The sequence below is a fragment of the Coccinella septempunctata genome, chromosome 1 (assembly GCF_907165205.1).
Source record: "Coccinella septempunctata chromosome 1, icCocSept1.1, whole genome shotgun sequence".
Lineage (NCBI taxonomy): Eukaryota > Metazoa > Arthropoda > Insecta > Coleoptera > Coccinellidae > Coccinella > Coccinella septempunctata.
Genome location: NC_058189.1, coordinates 54,809,870 through 54,831,820, shown reverse-complemented (window position 1 = coordinate 54,831,820; position 21,951 = coordinate 54,809,870). Strand labels below are relative to the sequence as shown.

Genomic DNA, 21,951 nt, shown 5'->3' with positions numbered 1-21,951 from the left:
CAATAGAAAGCTGAGAAGTTCAGAAAATCATCCAGCTACTCTAAATGACTTAGGAATCCAACTCGGAGAAATCTGGGAAGGATTAGATCAGAACATTTTAAGATCACTCATTTTGAGTATGAACCGTCGTTGCCGAGCTGTAATTAACGCAAGGGGTGGAAATACCAAGTATTAAATCACTTTTCAGCATTTCAGTATTTTGAAAATTGTTCATTTCTCTTCTTTCACATAAGATTCGGTGAAATCCTGAATTTTTCTTCCATTTAATGTGTCTTGTGTCGTTCAAAACCTTCCCGAGAGAACATAAAAAATAAGTTATAAAGTCAATGTAGAGTTAACTTTTATTGAAATTGAGATTTTCAGGAAGTGGGTTAATTTTTTTGCGCAGTGTATATGGAAAATACCTTTCTTTTACGAAACGTTCAAATATTCATTTGGCAGCGTCCAACTTAGATTCAAAAATAGGGTTCTTTAAATTTTTGGCATTTTTATGGTACGTAATGGTCATAATGAGAAAACTGGAATACGTAGGTGATATCTTGTGTTCGAAAAAGATTAATCAAATATATGAAAAACTATATTTTGAAATTCATTCCATTCGATAAAACTGTTCGTGAGGTAGAACTAAAAATAACAACTATAGTTTTTAAACCAATCTGATTCGGAAAAAGTGGTATTGGAAAAAAGTGTTTCTTTCGACCTCAAGAATCTACTATTTAAATATTTGTGTGAGTCAAAAACTCACCCTATTTCAGGTATAATTTTTGGTAGAGGTACTCTACAGGGTCAGGTATCTCCCCTTATATTAATCTGACACGCTCGATTAAATCCCGAATTTCCCCTTTGGGCTCCCCAGCTATAAGTCGAGTTTCAATCTCAATGATCCAATACGAAGAAGGTGGATGATTTGGGTCACTAAAATCAGCAGGATTTTTTCCCGCAGGAAAACCGAAAAACTCGCGTTCAGATGAAACCCAGTTCGGGGGTATTTCGCCATCCGTGTCCCATCATTAGCGGTCGAAGAGCACGTGGATTTTCATCTCCCTTCCAGCAGGGAATCGCGCGCAGGAAAATCTCTCCGTCGGCTGGTACATGCTGTCCGACAGCAGGAGACGCACTTCAGAACACGTGCAGGCTGCGCCGACGGGTGCAGTTGCCGAGCCGGCGGGTTTGGTGCGTTTTTCCTTGGAAAAATTAAACAGAAAACTAGAAAACGTTCACGGCGGCACGACCCAATATGACCAAGACTATATTTTTACGAGTGTGAAAGAGTGCGATATTGGAAGATATTTTTGACAACTTTACACAAAAGCACTTAGGTTCGTAGAAGAAGTAGATGATGTCAATGCTTTTGATGTTACTCGTTATGGTCACAGGTTTTGATGGTCATTTACTGACGAATTGATGCAATAAGCTGAACTATGTTTAATATGATTCGCGGACTTTTTCAAATCATCAATACAGCGTCGAAAGTAAAATGCACAAAAATAAGTTCAGTGATTCAATTTCCAAGTAATCTTTTGATGAAATGACGACTAAATTGAAGAAATTTGAAGAAGATAACTCAGAGAGATCGCGAGAAAAATGTTCCTATTTAAATTATACACAGGTTAATTTATCTCTATTTACGATAATTCAATTGTTTTCCGCTCGAAATATTGACGTGATTTATGAACTTAGTTTTCCTTCAACATTCTCAGAGCAAAAAAATATCAGAATCAATTCCGCATGCGCATTATGAAGATTGTCGAATAGAAAATAATCTTTGAATAGACTTCGCTTACTCTTCTTCAGTATGATTCTTGAAGATGGGGATGAAAATTTATATCTTATGTCCTATGCGATGGAACTGTAGTGTGGTAAAAGATTGCACACCTTTGAATATTGATATTGACGATGATGCTCAACCAACACTTGATAAAAGAGAGCTTCCTCTGAAGGATAACCGTAAACTCATTAAAAATATTGCAATAGAAAACAATGATGTTCATGAAAAATTACATAAGAGGATTACTTGACTTGACTTGAATATTTTATATCTTTTGTTGACGTGACGTTTCTTTTTTTGCAAGTTTGTCGACCTCCCACACATTTTCGTCAGGCAATTGTGCTATTTTCAACATGTAATTAACAACATATATCTTGATTTGACAAGCTCGAGTATATACAATGATTTTTTACACTATTCTGACAGGCTCACCTAGAGAGTAGACAGTAGTGTTTGTTTTGACCTCAAGAATTTACTCGCCTGTGTCCCTATACAGGCGAGTAGATTCTTGAGGTCAAAACAAACACTTTCTTTATACCATTTTTTCCGATTCGGCCCTGATAAATAGATATATACATTTCAAGTTTTCAAAACGAGCTTTGCCACCCCTGGAAAAACAAAATTATCTTCAGAGTAACTAGCTAAATCTGCGACACTACACATCTGTAGATCATTTAAATAGAGTTGTATTCACACAAATTTCACAGATAATTTTTAATTTTTGAACATCAAATTTCTCAAAAACGGCGCATTATACGGAAAAATATGAAGAATACTTCCATTTTACAAAACGTTCAAATATTCCGCAGATAGCGACCAACTTAGTTTCAAGAGTTAGATTCTTTGCATTTTTGGTATTTTATGGTACGTAATGGTCCTAATGAGAAAATTGGAAGATGTGGATCATATCTTGTGTTTTGTGTTCGAAAAAGATTAATCAAATAAAAAGAAAACTATATCCCGAGATTCATATCATTCGATAAAACCGTTTAAAAGGTAGAACTGAAAATAAATTTTTTATGGTTTTTCAAAAGCCTGTATCTTTTAAACCGAGTCAATTCGAAATAAATGGTAGACTAAAAAAGTGTTTCTTTCGACCACAATAATCTACTATGAAAATTTTTCTACGAGTCAAAGACTCACCCTGTATAGACTGTATTCAAAATCAAGCATTGAGAATGAGAATAATTTCTAGGAATAAGTGGAGCAACGTATTCGGAATTCATTGCCTTCTTGACGATGAACCAGGAAATATAGTTTATTTTCATGCTAAAAATTTCGAATATCAATCTATTCCATATTGTCACATATTTGATACCAATTCAACAAGATCTTCGAGATACAAAAGATATCCATTTATTTGTAACAGTACAGTTTGTACTGTTTGTAGAATACAGTTAGAAAATCACCTTTCATCAGTTTATAAGCCACGAAGAGGCATGTTTTCGAGAACAGCTCGAAAACATGAATTATTCCCAAAGTATATGTCAGGAACATCAAAATAAAATACATGAAAGAAGTAAGAAATTGAATTGAATAAGTTTAACTACTCATATCTGTAATAAAAAATGGTTGATAAAGAAAGAAACCAATGACCAAATTATTGAAAGTAACAAAAGGTTTATCTATTTCTGCTACAAAAAGTTGAGGTTGACATTTCACTTCCTTCCACCTTCCGTAGAAAGAGCATCACAAACCATTCAAATATACATGAAAATTTGAGTATGTACTGATTTAAAATCAAAATTGTCCTGAGCATTTTTCTATGAAATACTGAATACTCAATATATGTATTTTGTGCGTTTCTTATTACACGCTCTGTATAAATACAGATATAATTTTGTAAACTCCACTTTCTCAGTGTTTTAGATACTGATGATAAACTATTATGGGAATGGAAAGATGAAAAATTGGACTTGTTCTTTTAAAAGAATCCTGTTTTCATAATATAGAATTCTCAACTAAGTATAATCTGAACTTTGCGAAGAAAACAAAGTGTCTGTCGAGTTACAATGTAGTTACCACATAAACTTTGTTTGAAAATAAACTCCTTCTGCCCAGCGAATTGGATCAATACTTGAACAATTGTCCAACAATGTACAATGGGAACTAGTCAAGAAAATTTCCACTACATCTCGTTCAGTCAAAGTTATTGAAAAAGCGCCTTTATCTCAATACATCCAATGTTCGACAATATTAAATGTGTGAAACAATTTCTAAGTTTTGAATTTTCCGAGATTCTCGAACCACTAAAAGTTATACCTAATATAATGGCTTCAATTTTAGAGACTTCTAGGTTTATTTTTTCCATTTTCATATTTAAAATACAACAGGAAAGCTCACAGAAGTTATAAAGTAAAAGTTGGGGATATCAAATCAAATAAACTGATGGAGAATAAAATGGAAAAACAAAAATTTTATACCCATTATTAGAGATTTCTTATAAGAATTCACTGAACCAACTACCTACATTTTCATCCATTATTCAATCCATGACAAAGCACGAGAAGCTTACTGCTTCGAAGCAATAAGATGGGAAGTCTGTTCATTCAATATATCTTGATGTTCATCGAATATTTCTGGCTGTCACGATTAGAAATATGTCAGTTTGCTAAACTTGATTAGATCGATGAAAAAATGTGGTAGCATTTTACGTTGATATAATATGTACGTTGAAATGAAATCGAATTTGGGATCCATTCATGGTCCTCTTAACACATAACAGCGGAATTTCGTTCGAGATTCTCTATAGAAAAAAGAAATCTCATTTTTTCATCCGAATAAAACCAATGATGTTGGGCTTCATTCAACATTGTTGTAAACTAAGGAATTGGTTAACTTTGCACAATCTAATATATAAAATTCTCGTGTCATAGTTTTCGTTACCATACTCCTCCGAAACGGCTTGACCGATTTTGATGAAATTTTTTGTGCTTATCCGGTATCTATGAGAATCGGCCAACATCTATTTTTCATCCCCCTAAATGTTAGGGGTAGTCCACCCCTAAATTTTTTTTTTTATTTTTCAGACAAAATTTTTAATTTCTATTTTTTTATGATACAACATACAAAAATACATACAATCCTCAATTTTCACCCTTCTACGATCAACCCTTATTTTTTAATAGCCATTTTAGTAATTTAATCATTAGGAAATTAGGAAATTATTTATATGGCAAAACAACGTTTGCCGGGTCAGCTAGTAGTTTTATAAAAAACTTTCACCTTCAAAAATATTGTTTTTTTATTGTTAGGTAATTATTTATTATCCATACATATATTTTTTTTATTCTTCGGAATCAAGTACGGAGGATTATTATCAAACCACCTAAAAACTAGGATACATTCTGAGATTCGTAAATTCTCAAAAACAAAAATCTTAATGATCCCCATTAAACCCCCGGTCCTAATTGATGCGCCTTCTACTGATCTGGGAAAATATACGTTTTAGGCCCGGTACTTTCACGTGCGAATACCTAAATTTATTCGATTGATAAGTCTTATTCTTAGGATAAGTAAAAATGCAGTCTTTTCAGTTTCATATAGTGCTATTCATCGAATAAATCTGTCATTGAAACTTAATTAAAAGAGTTCATTTGTCATAGATCGAATGTCGGTACGTCATTATTGGTAGAATTTTTTAGATTCTTGATATATGGTTATTCTTTGTGTGATTTTCACGAAATATTTGCTTTCTAGTTGGAATTATGACAATTTCTACAATGCGGTATCTTATTTTGCATTAATCAATGAAAAGTAGTATACCGTGTTTTCATAGAATTTTTATTCGTCAAATAATTTCATCTGAAAGCGCCGAAATAAGGTATCCTTCAGATTGGAAATTATTTGACGGATACTTATTGACACTGAATAAAATTTATTCGAAGGTGAAAGTACCGGGCCTTAGTGAATTACGAATTTCCGAACTTCTGGATATACCTACAATATTATTATTGCGTAGTTGTAGCTCCGAAGGACATATTGTTTCATTCTCTGTGTTCCGAACTTCTGGATATACCTACAATATTATTATTGCGTAGTTGTAGCTCCGAAGGACATATTGTTTCATTCTCTGTGGACTCATGAAGTTCGAAACAATATCACTATTAGTATACAAAAAAGTTCGATTTTCGATTAGGAATGAGGTTGCGTGTGAGCTTATCATATTCAACAACCATCAATTTATTATGATCTATGAATTCTCATCAATGCGGAAAAACGATGAATGTTAATCAATCCATCCGCTACTTCTATAGGACATTGTCGAATCTTAATAGCGTAACTTCTTAATGTGATGCTTTGCGATTTCATTTAAACGCATGGGCAATCTCATACTACTATAATGCGGTAAGAGCTTTCGATTTGGTTACTTTATCATTTGAGGTATATTGATTTTCATATGAATTCAAAATAAAAAACTAATCCAATTTTTTCAAATAAACTATAAACAAAAATATGGCTTTTTTCGGATTAATAATGTGTTGTAAGTACAATTGAAAAACCAACAGACGAATTAAATGCGAAGGGGAAAAAATTAAATGAGTTTTAATAAAATGGTCCTGTCTACAAAAACAGCTCGAAATTTTCTGATGTACAGTGGGAAGAATTCGTTGTCTACTGAGGGGTACTCGAGAACTATAATATCTAGAAGAAAACGGCTGATTCCGGCTGTTCTTTTTTCCGGAGTAATCCAAATCTAAAAACCCAACCGGCCTATCATTCCTAGATTTTGAGATATATCTTAATCTATCTCGTGACATTGGGAAAAGGTTAGTGAAGTTTTCATAATTTGCTGCCTTTGAGCAAATCTTCGATTACGACTTTCTTGTGAAGACTGAAGATGTCCGTTTTTTCTATTTTCTTCGATGAAATGCACTTTTAGTCAATGTTTAAGGACATCTCGTCCTTATAGCACGGTAAAGTTTTTCATTTCAAATTAGTTACGAAGAATAGAAGGTGAATTAACTAACCTGGATATATAACTTCAAATTCAAAGTATTTACACAAAAAACAAATATGTTTCTCCCAGAGAGGACTTTTTCCACCTAGTAAGTTGATCTACATATAAATTTCGATAACATTCACACAATATTCATTTAGAAAATCATTTCTGATTTCCAGTTCAAGTTGGAAGAGTTTTCTTAGGATCATTCTTGCAATTTTTGCCATTTTACATATTCATATTCATATTCATAATGGAGAAGGCAAGATATCATAGTTGTGGCTCTCCATATGATCAATTTCTTTCTAATATAATATAATCGTGTAAAGAACCAAGAAGTTCAAAAAATAATCTCTTTTATCAGCTGATTCAGAACATAGTCGGATTTTTTTTTATAAATACTAATACTTCATGACATTTAATGACCTAAAATAGATAATAATTAACACACTTGAATCCAGTTTCGACAACCAATCTTCAAAATTGAGTAGAATCAACTATAAACAGAGAAAAAAAGGATTTATTTGACAAAAATTTCAAAATCCCCTTCAAAAATGACAATGACTGCCCAAACTTTTTAGTTCGAACTGTCATCACCATGGCGCTGCAATCTGCATTTGAATTCGTAATGGTATACTGGATGTTTTGTATGTCATGAACCCCAATAGAAATGAGTGAAACTGATGAATAATCCTATTTATTTCTATTTCATGCAAATTGTAATACTCAAGAGATATGCTGATTTCGATACTACCTAGGCGTTGAACTTTTTACTCAAGGGACACCCTTTATAATCTAGATTCTAGAGTGAAGAGTGAAAAGTAGAAAAGCTTGAAAGGAAGATTCTTCAGATAATAATCTAATATCAATTTGCGCTTTTTTATGTATAAAACAATGTGAAAACAAGATATAGCCAAGTTCAGGGCAAAGATTTTCAGTTCTTCTTTTTCACAATACAGAATTAGTATTGGAAAGCAAATGAGGTGAAACAAATTTGATGATAGTCGAGGTTTAATTCTCAGATTTTTTGACTGTTCATTTTGTGGGTAAAATCTGAAAATATACCACGTGGTATAAGTTTTTTGTAAAAAAATTTTTATGACGAGTGTCTTTCGTGACTAAAGAAACCTGTTGTTCCTGCGGTACCTAGGCCTTAAAGATAATATTCCAAGTTGGGCCCTATTCAAACCATGCCCTACGCAATAATCAGTGTTTGTTTGTCTAATTGTCTGTTAACTTAGCACTCTGAAGCCAATTTCATGGAAGCACTGTCTCATCACATGCGACCTTGCTATATCTTCACACGGTATTGCGAACTAAAGGCTCTTTTCCACCTCAATAAGTGATAGATTCGATATACAAAATTCGTTAAACATTGCGGAGAAAAGAATTACATTGAGGTGAGTTTTTTCTCTTCATGTCGTTGCGTCGTATACCTACATCCGTTCAGAATTCGCATAGGTCATATTTTATTCTGGCCATAAAACGGAAACCACCATAATGATCCACGACCGATTTCCTGCAACGATGATACCCAAAATGAACGAATCAAATATTCATCTGGGATTTCCTGAATATTTCACGATCATATCGACCCATTGGAATTATGTCAAGGTTGAAAATGCCGATGAATCAACAAAAGATACGTCATTATCTCCGAGTCTCCTGTTGCTTCTTTTCCGGTTGCAATCAAGAAATAATGTCTCAAACTGACATATTAAAGAATTACTACGTGATTAGTTGGTTGGTATTCTGTTTTATGAGCCCATTATTGAAATTTAAGTATCAATTTTAGTTGTGAATTTCCTCTCCTTAATTATTTCGAAACTAGAGGATATCAGGATAACCTAAAATGTAAGAACAATTGTGGGTTTCATGTTGTCAGACAAGACAAATCAGAGAATCTTCCCAATTTGGGTTATCTCAGCATATGTAAGTTTAAACTGAATAATTATGAGTTTCATTCATGAATTGTTCAAATAAACCGCGGAAACTATTCGAAATCGTTCTTCAAATATGAGGTTTTAAAATTTAAATCGCTTTGTCTCTAGTTTACGATTTGACAACAGCGCCTACTAGAAGAAGAAAAGAACAATGGCTTGTTTATAAAATAACAGCTGTTGATTCACAGCCTCATAAGACGCGTACTCACTGGCGAGCCTCAACAGCAACCGGCCATAAAAATCCCATAAAATTTCACGACCTTCCTCGTTCGTCCCAGACTTCATAGACAGCCATCTTTGTCTATCTCATCAAGATAGTGTATTTGTTGTCCTTTATTATCAACGCATTTTGCAGTCGATGTTGCCAATTTGTGGAATTGAAACGAAACGCTTTAAATTTTAAATACCCATTTTTATTTTTTATTCTTAAGTATTCAAAATAATTTGTTTTGGGAAACGGTTGAAATGGTTATTTCAAACTGTGACATTTCAAAGCCATAGTATGAAGGCGTGATCCATTTCCTAGTTTCAAAGATATTTCATCAAAAATACATCATTTTCTTCAGAAGGAGTATTCCCTATTCTAGAATACATCGTTTCAGAATATTTTTAGAGAACTTTTTCTATTAAATTAAATCTTAACCAACTTCAGAAGGTTTGATGTGGTGTTTTTCAGAAAAAAATACATCGTGTTTCAAAAGTACAATTTCAAACTCAATATAAAACTTCTTCGTAATTTCTTCAAGAAATAAATTATATACAGTGAATCAAACTTGAAACCATCAATCCAAATTCAAGGAAAAATATTGTCAAAAAATTGTGTGGCCCCTGCTTGTAGACATTGCTTCTCAGGTGCTATCTCAAAAACATGTATATGAAAATGCACAATAGTTTTTGACAAGGAATCACCCTGTAGATTTTCTTAACCATTCATGTGCATCCTGTTTTTTACGAAGTTCTTATTCCAATCATTTTTTGAAGAGAACTTGCTGCGTCATTTTTACTCTCCACTAAATGAATGTCATTCTATAATTAAGTATGATTAGAAGAATGTTGTTGAAAACTTCCAATAAAAGATATTTTTCTATGCAACAGATGAAATTCGAATTGCGTTGAATCAAAATGTATTGATTTTCGGTTAAACTTGTGGAATTTCTCGAATATGTTCAGTTGGAGTTGACCTATTTTGAAGAAATCTTAGCACAAGAGTGGATTTTCTGAAACATTTTAGGGTTTTCACTCCCAATCTCTGGAACAAAATCAATTAAAAAAATGATTGAAATGCTGTAATTCGAAGAAAATGTCACTTTCCAAACAAGAATGCGAAAAATGTTGAAGGATACTGTACATTCATTGCCCAATCTATCTATTTTCTATTGACCATTTTGTGGAAACACTATATCACAATTCTTGTTTCTCAAAACCAAAAATGTTCCCCCTTTTGATATCTTTCGAGTTATTTTAATTGTTTAGTGAGCACAAATTCCTGTGAATTCTTGTCTCAAACTACAGGAAAGGAGAAATAAAGGAATACTCCATCTGGTTGAACAAAAATGGAAAGGTTCAAGTTGAAATTTTTGTTTACATTGTTAACACTTTTTATTAGGAAAAAAGGATATAGGGGAAAAATTTCATTTCTCCAGAATGGCCTTACTTTTACCCTGTATTTGGATTCTTAATCAGGTTTTCAATCGAATCAACAAAGAGATGATAATTTTGGTGTATTTGCAAATGAGGTTCGATAAATTCGAACTCAATTCATAATATTATGAAAGTAGTAGCGTATTCGCCAATTTGTTCCAATTTGTTCTAGTTCCAAAGAATTGTCCGATTTGGAGAAATTTATAAGAGTTTATAAGATTTTGATAGATTTTTTTTTAATCTTAATACACACCTAGATAAAAAAACAGATCAAACAACATTCAAAGACCCATCATTGCGTCACTAATTACCTCGAAATGATGTTCAGAAATTTAGAGGAAATTGCAACTTTCAGTTCTACCCTGAATACCATCAAATTCAATAGACATACCTGTAGACTCGACATCAGGTGATAATCTAAATGAGATGAGCTACAAATAGACAACATAATAATCAAAATCGATGCATACCTCAAAAAGTTCTTTCAAAATAAATTTGGTGAAAATTTTTTCGATCTGTTTCTTTTTGTCCAGGAGTGTATTTACAAAAAACCTAGATATTATAATTTCCATCGTTCCTTCGAAAATGTAATGAGCGTTCGAAATATTTCCTTCTCAAATTGGCTTCACAATTTGAAAGGGTTGTGTTTTTGAAATTTTAACACAAGTATTAATATTCTATAGCTTAGTATGTACTTATATAAAAGAATTCTTCTTGCCTCAACTATATTATGCATTATTCTAGGAAGGAAACCACAATTTGCAGAATTCGTACTGAAGCTTTGTATCGGCTATCCATTTATTCCTTACTTAATGTTGATCTGGCTTCTTGTACCAGTTCTTCGTATTCCGAACGTATCCAAAACGGGAAATTCTTACAACTTTCATTACATTGTAGTGAAAAGGTAAAGTACCGGATTAAACATTAACCAACACGAGAGGAACATTATGGGCCGTAACATAATTCAACAGAGTTTCTTCGAGTTCCCTCGGAGGTATTCATCCCCTATTCTACCCTCACTTATTATGGTTATTTTGTATGAACAAAATTCCGCAGTGTTTGTCCAATTATTAGTACGAACTTTGTCTCGTGTTTCCAGATTGAGCAAATACGTGATTCCAGTGGGTTGTATCAAGATTTCCTTGATAGTTTTGGAGTGAAATAGGCGAATTCTTTCCCTATTTCTTTACAATTCTTGTTGATTCCAATTTTCGGGCGATTAACTTAACAAAAATCTATTTGCTAAGATCAAGTGGGCCTTTACTCGTCTGCCATAATAAGTGGTGCAATATTTGGACTGATTTAAGAAAGTATTTGACGGATTTATAAATTATTTCTTCATTTCAGAATCTTACAGCTATGGATCAATGTCTAACACTGAGATAATTTCTCTCTGTCATCGTTTTCAGTTTCAATCAGCCAAGAAATAATATCCAGTAACTTCGAGATACAGATAAAGTTAATTTCGCACAGCTTTATTGCGTCATTAAAACGGCTATGAAATAGATATTTCCCTCAAGTTATAAGATTTCACATCATATCGGGAATTGTATATTGCTGCTTTTCATAATTCTCACAATTTCATCAAATAATCTTTGAAACAACGTAGTTAAACAGTTGCATATGCATTTATCTGATTCATACATATGTATTTTCTGGAAATTCTTCCTCTCTGAAGTGAAACAAATTTGAAAGATATATCGTTTTTCCAGAAAATTTGTTAATTGAAATGAAAAAAATAAGTGAAAATACTATTTTTTCAAGCTGCAATAAGCTTTCAATTGGATGATATTACTTGGTTTTGATTTGATATCAACACTGAATACCTTCGTATGAATTTTTCGCGGGTTTTTTTCATAGGTGCATCGCAGAAGTGACGGTTTATTCAGATAGCCAACAAGTACGCAGTAAAATAAATTAAAACCTGAATTATACTCCATTGAATAGGGCTGTTCAATGGAACAGTTATTGTGAATATATAGTTACAGTTACATTCAATACAGAAGTATCTTTCCAGGAACATGAGTATTTCTGAAAACTCATTTGTGAAATGACCTCTTCTGGTACAAATTATTAGTGTCCGAATCCAACGATTAATGAGTACCATAAATTCATCTTTCATCCCAGTAATGGCAGTGAAATTTCCATGGTAATATCACGTTATCGGAATGAAACTTATAATTTATTAGCGTGCTGGATCGAAGGGATCAAAGTTGTTAGGTACGAATCTTCAATCATGAATTGAATATTCATGTCATAATATTCTGTTCCCGACTGAATTTTCAATGAACGGATCGAAATGTGTTTTGGAAGAAAAACTCAACAATGAGTTTTCGACCGTTTGAGGTCAACGATGCTAAGATGTAAAGAGGAATTGATGAAAATTTGATTTTTTTCAAAATCGCTTTGAAGTACACTGCATTAAAGGAAAGTAAAATATCAAGGACAACCTGCTGCCCTGAATTTTTTTTGTCTGTTGGATACCCTACGGGGAAGTCTTCAGATTTTTAGAAACATTTTAGGTCTAGAATGTTTCCATAATGAAGACCACTCCTTAGGGTATCTAACAGATAAAAAAGTTCAGGGCATATCATTTGGAAAAATGGAGTTATTGACATTCAATTTAGAAAAATTGCCGAGTCTTTTGGACCAACTGGAGAGTAATCTGAAAAACTGCAGAAAACTTGAAGACTCCTTGGGAATGGGCTATTTTCCTGAATTTCAAAACACTTATATGTCATTGAAATATATACATACATTTGACAAGAAAATAAACAATGATACAAAATGTCATCGGTTTCAAGAAGGTATAGACATAGATTAGAGAAACAATTTTTTGCAATCCGTAGATATAGAATATAGAATTCTATCTTCTTGATCGGTTTCACTGTTGCAGAATTAACAAAAATTACTAGACTCTAGTCACAAGCTATTACATATTCGAATGTTTACTAAGTTTCGAAGAGTGTATTTCTAAAATTTCTGAATTTTGAAGCGAATCTTTTACGTGTTGGATAACCAATGGAAAAGGGTTTCCATAAATAATCTTAAATTCGATTTTGGCGTTTGAGGAAACTTGCCCATTAAATGAAAAAATCATACATTCATCTGGAACGGTGATTTTTTTTTTAAATTTGGTGAAAGTATGTTTCATGCAGAACAAATGGGAACTATTTCAAAGACATGGTGTGAATACATTTCTTTCTAATAATATAACACTATCATTTCCTCTGTTGTTTTAATATAAGAGTTGTTGATTTTTTACAGCTCTACAATTATTAACTATTACTGATAATAATATGTATTCTTGAATTCTAAGTGGTTCATAATCATGCACCAGTATAACTTTAAAAGAGATGAGATGAGTCCAATTCGGTGTTGAACAAACTAGTTCATTAGGAGCACTTCATTCGAAGAATACAAAAATAAACACCAGCATATACCTAACTTCATTCACACGAGGCACGATTCTGTTTGTTCAATATGTAATATGTGATTTTGATTACGAATTCTACATTACAATTTCACGATTCCCAGAATGGGATCAGTTCGTTTGATAGAGTCAATATATCTTTTGTTTTATACCATCAGGCACGGCGCATATTATGCTTCATTGTGTAGGGAATTTAGATAATAAGTCCAGTCAAAAACGGCATTTTAATTGTAGTATAATCTATTGAGCCATTTCGATCATACAGGTTTATTACATCATCGGCTGGCTAATGGGAATCCCTTGTTTTTAACCGAATAAAGTTTCCTTTGCAGTTATCCTATTTAGAAAAAAAATTGTAAAGGTGACCTGGACCTTGAATAATGTCCTCACATTTTATTTGTTACCAATTCTTTCAGCTTTTCGAATAACGCTTCAACTACATTTTAATCATGATTTAATTCTTCGTTATATGTTACCATAAGAGTTGTTCCAGTGTCGGATGAACAAATCTATCGAAAAAAGCATAGCTCGAACTAAAAAGATAAAAATATGGGTTGATTTTCTTTGAAGAACGAGAGGATTTCCCTTCAGTTATTTCACTTTCTTAGCTGCCGGATTATCACTGCTGCCTCCATAAATTGATGTGTACCCAATTTTGACCTAATGATCCTTCTTTTCTATATTTAACGTATGCAACATACTTAAAAGTTGCTGCATGCATCGTATATCTCTACAGGAATGGAATATACAGCAACTTTCGAGTAAGTTGCATACGTTTATTCAGAATATTATTTAATTCACGAGGCTTCACTCCAATCCATTTCACATCTATAGGAACTTGAAATGTGAAATGAATACTCAAACTTTTGATCAGAATTACACCAACCGATTTTCGAAGTTTGGATTCAATTGAAGTCGAAATATCAAAGGAACTGAAAATGAATTTCCTTTGAAATATGCATATCGTTGGGAATATTCATTCTCAAAGATATCATGTCATTTACATGAATTCCCATAGCATTCATTCGAATATTCTGTAAATAACTCATTTCAGAGTTTTAATATGACTTGTAGTTTATCTGTTTATCGTTAATGAGATGTAAATAATTGTGAGAGTTTTAATTGATGTAACTAACTCAGCACCTTCTAATATATAAAATTCTCGTGTCATAGTTTTCGTTACCATACTCCTCCGAAACGGCTTGACCGATTTTGATGAAATTTTTTGTGCTTATCCGGTATCTATGAGAATCGGCCAACATCTATTTTTCATCGCCCTAAATGTTAGGGGTAGTCCACCCCTAAATTTTTTTTTGTATTTTTTAGACAAAATTTTTAATTTCTAATTTTTTATGATACAACATACAAACATACATACAATCCTCAATTTTCACCCTTCTACGATCAACCCTTATTTTTTAATAGCCATTTTAGTAATTTAATCATTAGGAAATTATTTATATGGCAAAACAACGTTTGCAGGGTCAGCTATCTATGAGAATCGGCCAACATCTATTTTTCATCCCCCTAAATGTTAGGGGTAGTCCACCCCTAAATTTTTAATTTATATTTTTTTATGATACAACATGGAAATTATTTATATGGCAAAACAACGTTTGCCGGGTCAGCTAGTATTACTATGTATATACCAATGGAGCCACTTTTGCTTCACACAAATGATTCGATTAGTCTACAACTGTACAACAGATAATTACTGGCAAAAATTATTTCGTTTTAGTTTTCTGAACGATCTCTAGTACTAAAACCCAACTACATATTGGTCAGTGAAAATACATTTGACAACGAGATGGCGCTGAAAACGTACTGTCAATACAGAAAAACTGTGTAACAACAGTTTTCTGTTTTATAATCGTGGGGCGCGAAATTCGAATTCTATTTCTTGTGATTTTCAATATCGACATAGAAAACAGACATCGTGAGCGACAAAACAAAGGTGGGGTTTTGTTTTGTATATTTTTTTTGCGAATTTACAAAAATTTAAAAAGAGAGAGATTTAATTGGAGTATATGGTGATCTGCTATATATTAAAGATGTAATTTCTGTGCAAAACATTGCTTTGAATTGATGAACTTCGTTGCATTGGTACAATTTATATAAGAAATTAATATGAAACAATATTCAATATACCTACCATCACAGAATACACATTTCAGTTACAAAATTTTTAGAACCACAATAAAAAAAAGCTAACAGACCTGTAGTATGTTAGTCCATCAGTAGGTATGGTTTCCTTATGCTTTTTTTATGATTCCTTTATGATATGGTCTCCTTATGACACAATATACAAATTGGTTCATGAATGAACAAAACACTCACAGCAGGTTTCATAAAACTTTACCTTTCAAACAACAATTTGACAGTCACTTCCAAATCGAAATAAATACAATCTTTGCATTTCTGAATATATTGAAGAAGTAGCAATTGAGAATCTTCGAATGGACGTATAAAAGTAATAAATTTCGCTAAATGGGCCGTTCATGCAAGGAATTCTTCCTGCATTCAAAGTAAACAACTTAATTTCGCAAAACCCTTTTTATTTGATCCACATTTTTTCAACAAGAAATTAGACGAAAATAATCAATAATTAGCAACTAGAACGAGCTAAATAAACAAAATGCCGCGGTGCGAAAATTAAAACATTCAAAACATATTTGCTCGAAATGGCCATCTGAAATCTTACAAAATTTCACATATATTTCTGCATATGTACGTTGAATTAACGTTGTCTCAAAAATTGTAAGGGTCGCCTATCTACAATGCGAATATATTCGAGCATAATAATTCTACACGATTCGCTACTTCAGTCTCAATTTCTGTGATCTGCTTTGAATTCGTCTCGGAATTGATTTTATAGGTATTGATTTCTCGCTTATGGACAAGCGTTCAAGAGTTTGTACTTGTTTGGGAAGCGATTTTAGAAGATGCATTCGGCAAGCATGAGGAATTTTTTCGTTTTAAATTCTTTAATAAAATATCAAAATATTCATATTAGATGAACAACGATTTCATCAAATATTTTTTAGTATATGATTTATTCAGTACAAATTATGCTTATAGTCATTTATTTACTCATAAACCAATATTGGCTACCAAAGACTATGAACAATATTGCTCTAGAAAGAAACGTTAATAACGAACGAACAATTGGATGAGAGGTTTTTTCTTTTAACATTATTCAGTGGAAGTTAGGAGCAACAACTTGTAACAATATTTTCTGGAAATAATTGTTTTTGAAAAAACCTTAAATTTAATACTGTTTTCTCTTTCATCAAGATTTAAAAAAATTAATTCGTCCAAAAATAAGTTGGGGTTAATTTTTGTTCGATTTGAAACTTTAATGTAAAATACCTCTGATATCAAAAAGTATAGGAATGATGAACCTTGGATATTGAATGAACTGGATAACATTAATTATTGTTGTTGCGGTTTGACCTTTAACTAGGTGCAGATTATCGATCATTTTCTTGAAGTCATGAAAAAACAGAGTCAGGTATTTATACAGGCATTGAAAAACATCATATATTGAACAAGACATGGATCGTTGATTCCTGATAAATGATGCAGAAAATTCTCTCAAATTTTCACATTATTCATTCAAATTTTTACCAGAGTTCGTTAAAAAGGCGTCCTCATAAATTATTCAGTGGAAAAACTTAGAACCTAATTGTTATTCCTTCATGAGGCATTGAACAAATTTCAGATTGCTGTTTTGTATCGGTCCAATCACTAGCTAGCAGCAAAAGGTATGAAAATTATGTTATCACGGTTCGATACTTATCGCAATTACTTGTTGCTGCATCGGCGTTTACGGTCTGATTGGTTTCACCAACCTGAAAACGGTGGTCCTCTCGGTAATTGTTAATGATTCGATGATTACGAAGCACATGATAGCCTCACAAATGACTTCTGCTCATAGGGATGTGCGATACCTGAAGGTTCCATTAACCGGACATATTATACAAAATGTTCAACGGATTCATTTTGAAATAACTTTTTAAGGCATGCATCGATTTTGATCATTTCTCTGTCTATTTGTAGCCTATCTCATTTAGTTCAACATCGGATGTCGAGTCTGCAGAAATTTCAATTGAATTTGATGGTATAAAGGGTAAAAATGAAAGTTGCGATTTCCTCTAAATTTTCGAACACCCTGTGGAGATAATTAGTGACGCAACGATGGGTCTATAAATGGGTTCTTGAAGCCTGATTTTTTCTCAACATTTTCATGTTCAAGTCATAATAGCCTGAATTACGTACCGAGTCAGTTGAAAAGTAGAAATTACCACTTGAGAGGTAATATTAGGAAGATTGAATAATTTTCAGTTATTCCTGAATTTTAACGTAATTTTGGTATATATCGCTATAAAAATCTTTGCAATATATAAAGAATTGAATCTTGGATGTCACTCCGTTGTTATTTTTATCGAAATATGTCGAAAACCCGTCGATTGTGAAAACAAGTTTTATTGACACTAAAGTTTTAGTTTTTTTTAAAAAAACAACTAAATTGGAAAAAAAGACACGGGGTGTCATCAAGACGTCCTCTAACTTAAATAAAAAAAAAAATCAAGGCTTCACGTAAGAAATTGAAAGGGTAAATTAGGAACTAGTGAATGCCGTTTCTGAATGGAGATTCTTGAGGTATTACTTCCCTTTAATAATGTACAGATAAAACTATGAAAAATAAACACATTCTTATATTCTAATTCATTCATTGCTTCCATGCGGCGGGGCAAGCTTTCATTCAGCACTTGCCTGTTGTGGAACGTTTTCCCATTCTTCAAGAAGATCTGTTCTGAGAGCTTGAATGGTTTCCGGTTGACGGTTCCGAATAAGCCTCCCTAATATGTCCTACACGTGCTCAATTGGGTTAAGATCGGGACTACGTGGAGGCCAGTCTAATCGATGGATGTTCATCTCATCGAGATAATGTGTTCAATTCTCGTCACATTGTCAACTGCTTGTGCAATGTCTTCTGACCGGATAATGAAGAAAATTCCTTGCTAAGTGCAATGCTAAATTCCCGTGACCTGTAAGTGATTAATTACATAAACATAAATCATAACGTTGCTATGCTTCAGGATAACAGTGTTCCTTGATCAAAAAGTAGGTATTGTTCTCAATGTTATAAATTGCATAGTTCTCTTTGAAAAATTGTAGCTGCTTCACTAATAACCTCCTGAGAAATTTAGAGGAAATTGCAACTTTCAGATTTACCCTGTATACCGTCGAGTTCAATTAAAATAAGGAATACTCCTTCTGACGAAAATGATGTATTTTTTATGGAATATCTTTGAAACGTCACATTTTGAAATAACCATTCCAACCGTTTCCCAAAAAAAATTATTTTAAGTGTACTTGAAAATGAAAATAAAAATGGGTATTTAAAATTTAAAATTGAAAGCGTTTCGTTTCTATTGCACAAGTTGGCAACATCGATTGAAATATACTTTGATGATAACGGACAACAAATATCTTGACACTATCTTGATGAGGTAGGCAAAGATGGCTGTCTATGAAGTCTGCGATGAACGAGGAAGGTCGTGAAATTTTATGGGATTTTTATGGCCGGTTGCTGTTGAGGCTCGTCAGTGAGTACGCGCCATATGAGGGCTGTAAATCAACAGCTGTTATTTTCTAAACAAGCCATTGTTCTTTTTATTTTCTAGTAGGCGCTGTTGCCAAATCATAAACTAGAAACGAAACGATTTAAATCTTAAAAACTCATATTAGAAGAATGATTTTGAATAGTTTTCACGGTGCATTTGAAAAATTCATGAATGAAACTCTCAATTATTCAGTTTAAACTTGCATATGCTGTGGTAAACCAAATTTAGGAGATTTCCCCATTCCTGCAGACTCGAGATCATGTGATAAACTAGATGAAATGATGACAAATAGACAACAAAATTATCAAAATCGATGCACACCTTAAAAAGTTATTTAAAAATGAATTTGGTGAAAAAAATTTTCTGTCCAGTTTTTTTTGTCCAGGAGTGTACGAAGGCGTAGAAGGGCCACATAATATTTTAAAAATATTTTTCCTTAAATTCCGACTTCAAACTCGGAATTTTATTCAGTTCCGAACTTCTACAGGGTGTTCTACGACGACGTAGATTTGTTCCTCAATTACAGTTTGCTTTTCTACAAATATTCAAATTGTCAATGGTGTTCCCACATTTATGATGAATGAATAATTATGTAAACAGGGTGTACATTATTATTTCAGTTTTCTTCTATGAGAGGTCATAACAATGATATGACAATCTTTTACAGACATGACATGACATGACATGAATATTTTTTTAAACATAACTGTTTTTTAGGTATATTCCGGATATTTTATGAAAAAATGTCCTTCTCATATGTACTCGTGAGGCTCAATGGACAAGAAATCAGTACACCCCGAGGTACACCCGGTGTGCTTTGATGTTTCTTACATGAAGAGGTCATTTCAACGCTGAGAAAACCTCATATAGGCAGCTCTATGACGAATTGGTTAATTTCCAAATATGCTGAGATATTCATGAGAGGATTCAGATTTCACCAAATAAACACGTTGTTCTCTAAGAAATATTGAAATTGATGTATTTTTTTGGAGAAAATTGTCATTAGGTCCATGTTTTTGAATAATTATGAAATTATGGTCGTAGAGAGGTAGAGGTAAGGTTGGGCACAACCTACTCCCACCCCAGTACTGAAATAGTAACCATAAAATAACATTGAGCTCCCAGCCCCCCCCCACTCCGACTTCAAAGTCGGAATTCAACTAAATTCCGACTTTGAACTCGGAATTTGACTAAATTCCGACTTCAAAGTCTTAATTTAAGGAAAAATATTTTTAAAATATTATGTGGCCCTTCTACGCCTTCGTAGGAGTGTATATGCATAGAAAAATCTCTCTGAAAAAAGTTACGCTACCTTCAATCTGCTCATAATATGGTTCAGTGAGAGTTTCGCATTCGGAAAAACTTCAGGAAGTGAACTAACCGTCGTGATTAGATTCAAACGAAATAATTCATCCTCCAAACTCCTACTCTGTAGATTTTCAGCGCAGATCGCAATCAACCATCCACAAGCTGACTTCAAGCGCTGTTTCCTCGAAATTTTACGATTCATTCATGTCGTAAAAATCGCGTTCGACTCTTTCGATCACTTTGCCATCAATTCGCAACGTTGTAGGCTCATCCTATTAGCGAGTCATTGAATTTGGAATATCAGATGAGGGGAATTCTGTGTCTCCCCGCTTCGGAATCGAATTGAGTTTCAAAGGTTGAAAAAAATAATGTGCTACATGTATGCCAAAACGCAAATGTTAATGTAGTATTCATGACTGAAATGACGGGATTTTTTAAACAGCTATACGGGGTGAGTCTTTGACTCGTACAAATATTTCAACAGTAGATTCTTAAGATCAAAAGAAACATTTTTTCTCTTACCATTTTTTCCGAATCTCTTCGATTTATAAGACACAGGCTGCCGAAAACCATAGAAAATGTAATTTTTAGTTCTATCTCACAAACGATTTTATCGAATGAAATGAATTTGGAATATAGTTTTTCATTTATTTGATTAATCGTTTTCGAACACAAGATATGAACTACGTCTTCCAGTTTTCTCATTTTGACCATTACGTACCATAAAAATACCAAAAAGTCAAAGAACCCAACTCTTGAAACTAAGATGGTCGGTATCTTATTAATATTTCAACGATTTGTGAAATAAAAGTATTCCTCATATTTTCTCGTATAATGCGCCGTTTTCGAGTAATTGGATTTCCAGAAATAAAAAAATATCTGTAATATTCGGAAAATTGGGTAATTTGGCTGAATGCAACTCTGTTTAAAAGATCCACAGCCCACAGATGTGCAGAGTCATAGATTTAGCTTGTTATTCTGAAGGGAATTTCGTTCCTCCAGGGGTGGCATACATCATTATGAAAACTTAAAATGGCTATATCTTTTTATCAGGAAAAAATGGTATGGAAAAAAAGTGTTTCTTTTGACCTCAAGAATCTATTGATGTTAAAATATTTGTACGTGTCAAAGACTCACCATGTATATCTACAAAACTTGTGACACTAATACAAAAATGGAAAATGGAAAGGCGCTTTTTAGAGAAAGTTACGTGTAAACTTCACCCAACGTGCGAAAAAAATTTCTTTCATTGAGTCCACCATTATCATACGTAAGAGACATGGAAT

General features: G+C 32.9%; 1 protein-coding gene across 1 annotated transcript in view; it reads left to right on the top strand.

The window, feature by feature from the left end:
- Positions 1–1,197: 1,197 nt before the first annotated feature.
- LOC123311108 (potassium channel subfamily T member 2) overlaps positions 1,198–21,951 on the top strand; it is a 298,137-nt gene continuing 277,383 nt past the window's right edge. The window contains exon 1 of the mRNA XM_044894894.1: positions 1,198–1,319. The gene's annotated coding sequence lies outside the window, so the exon portion shown is untranslated. The remainder of the gene's footprint in view (positions 1,320–21,951) is intronic.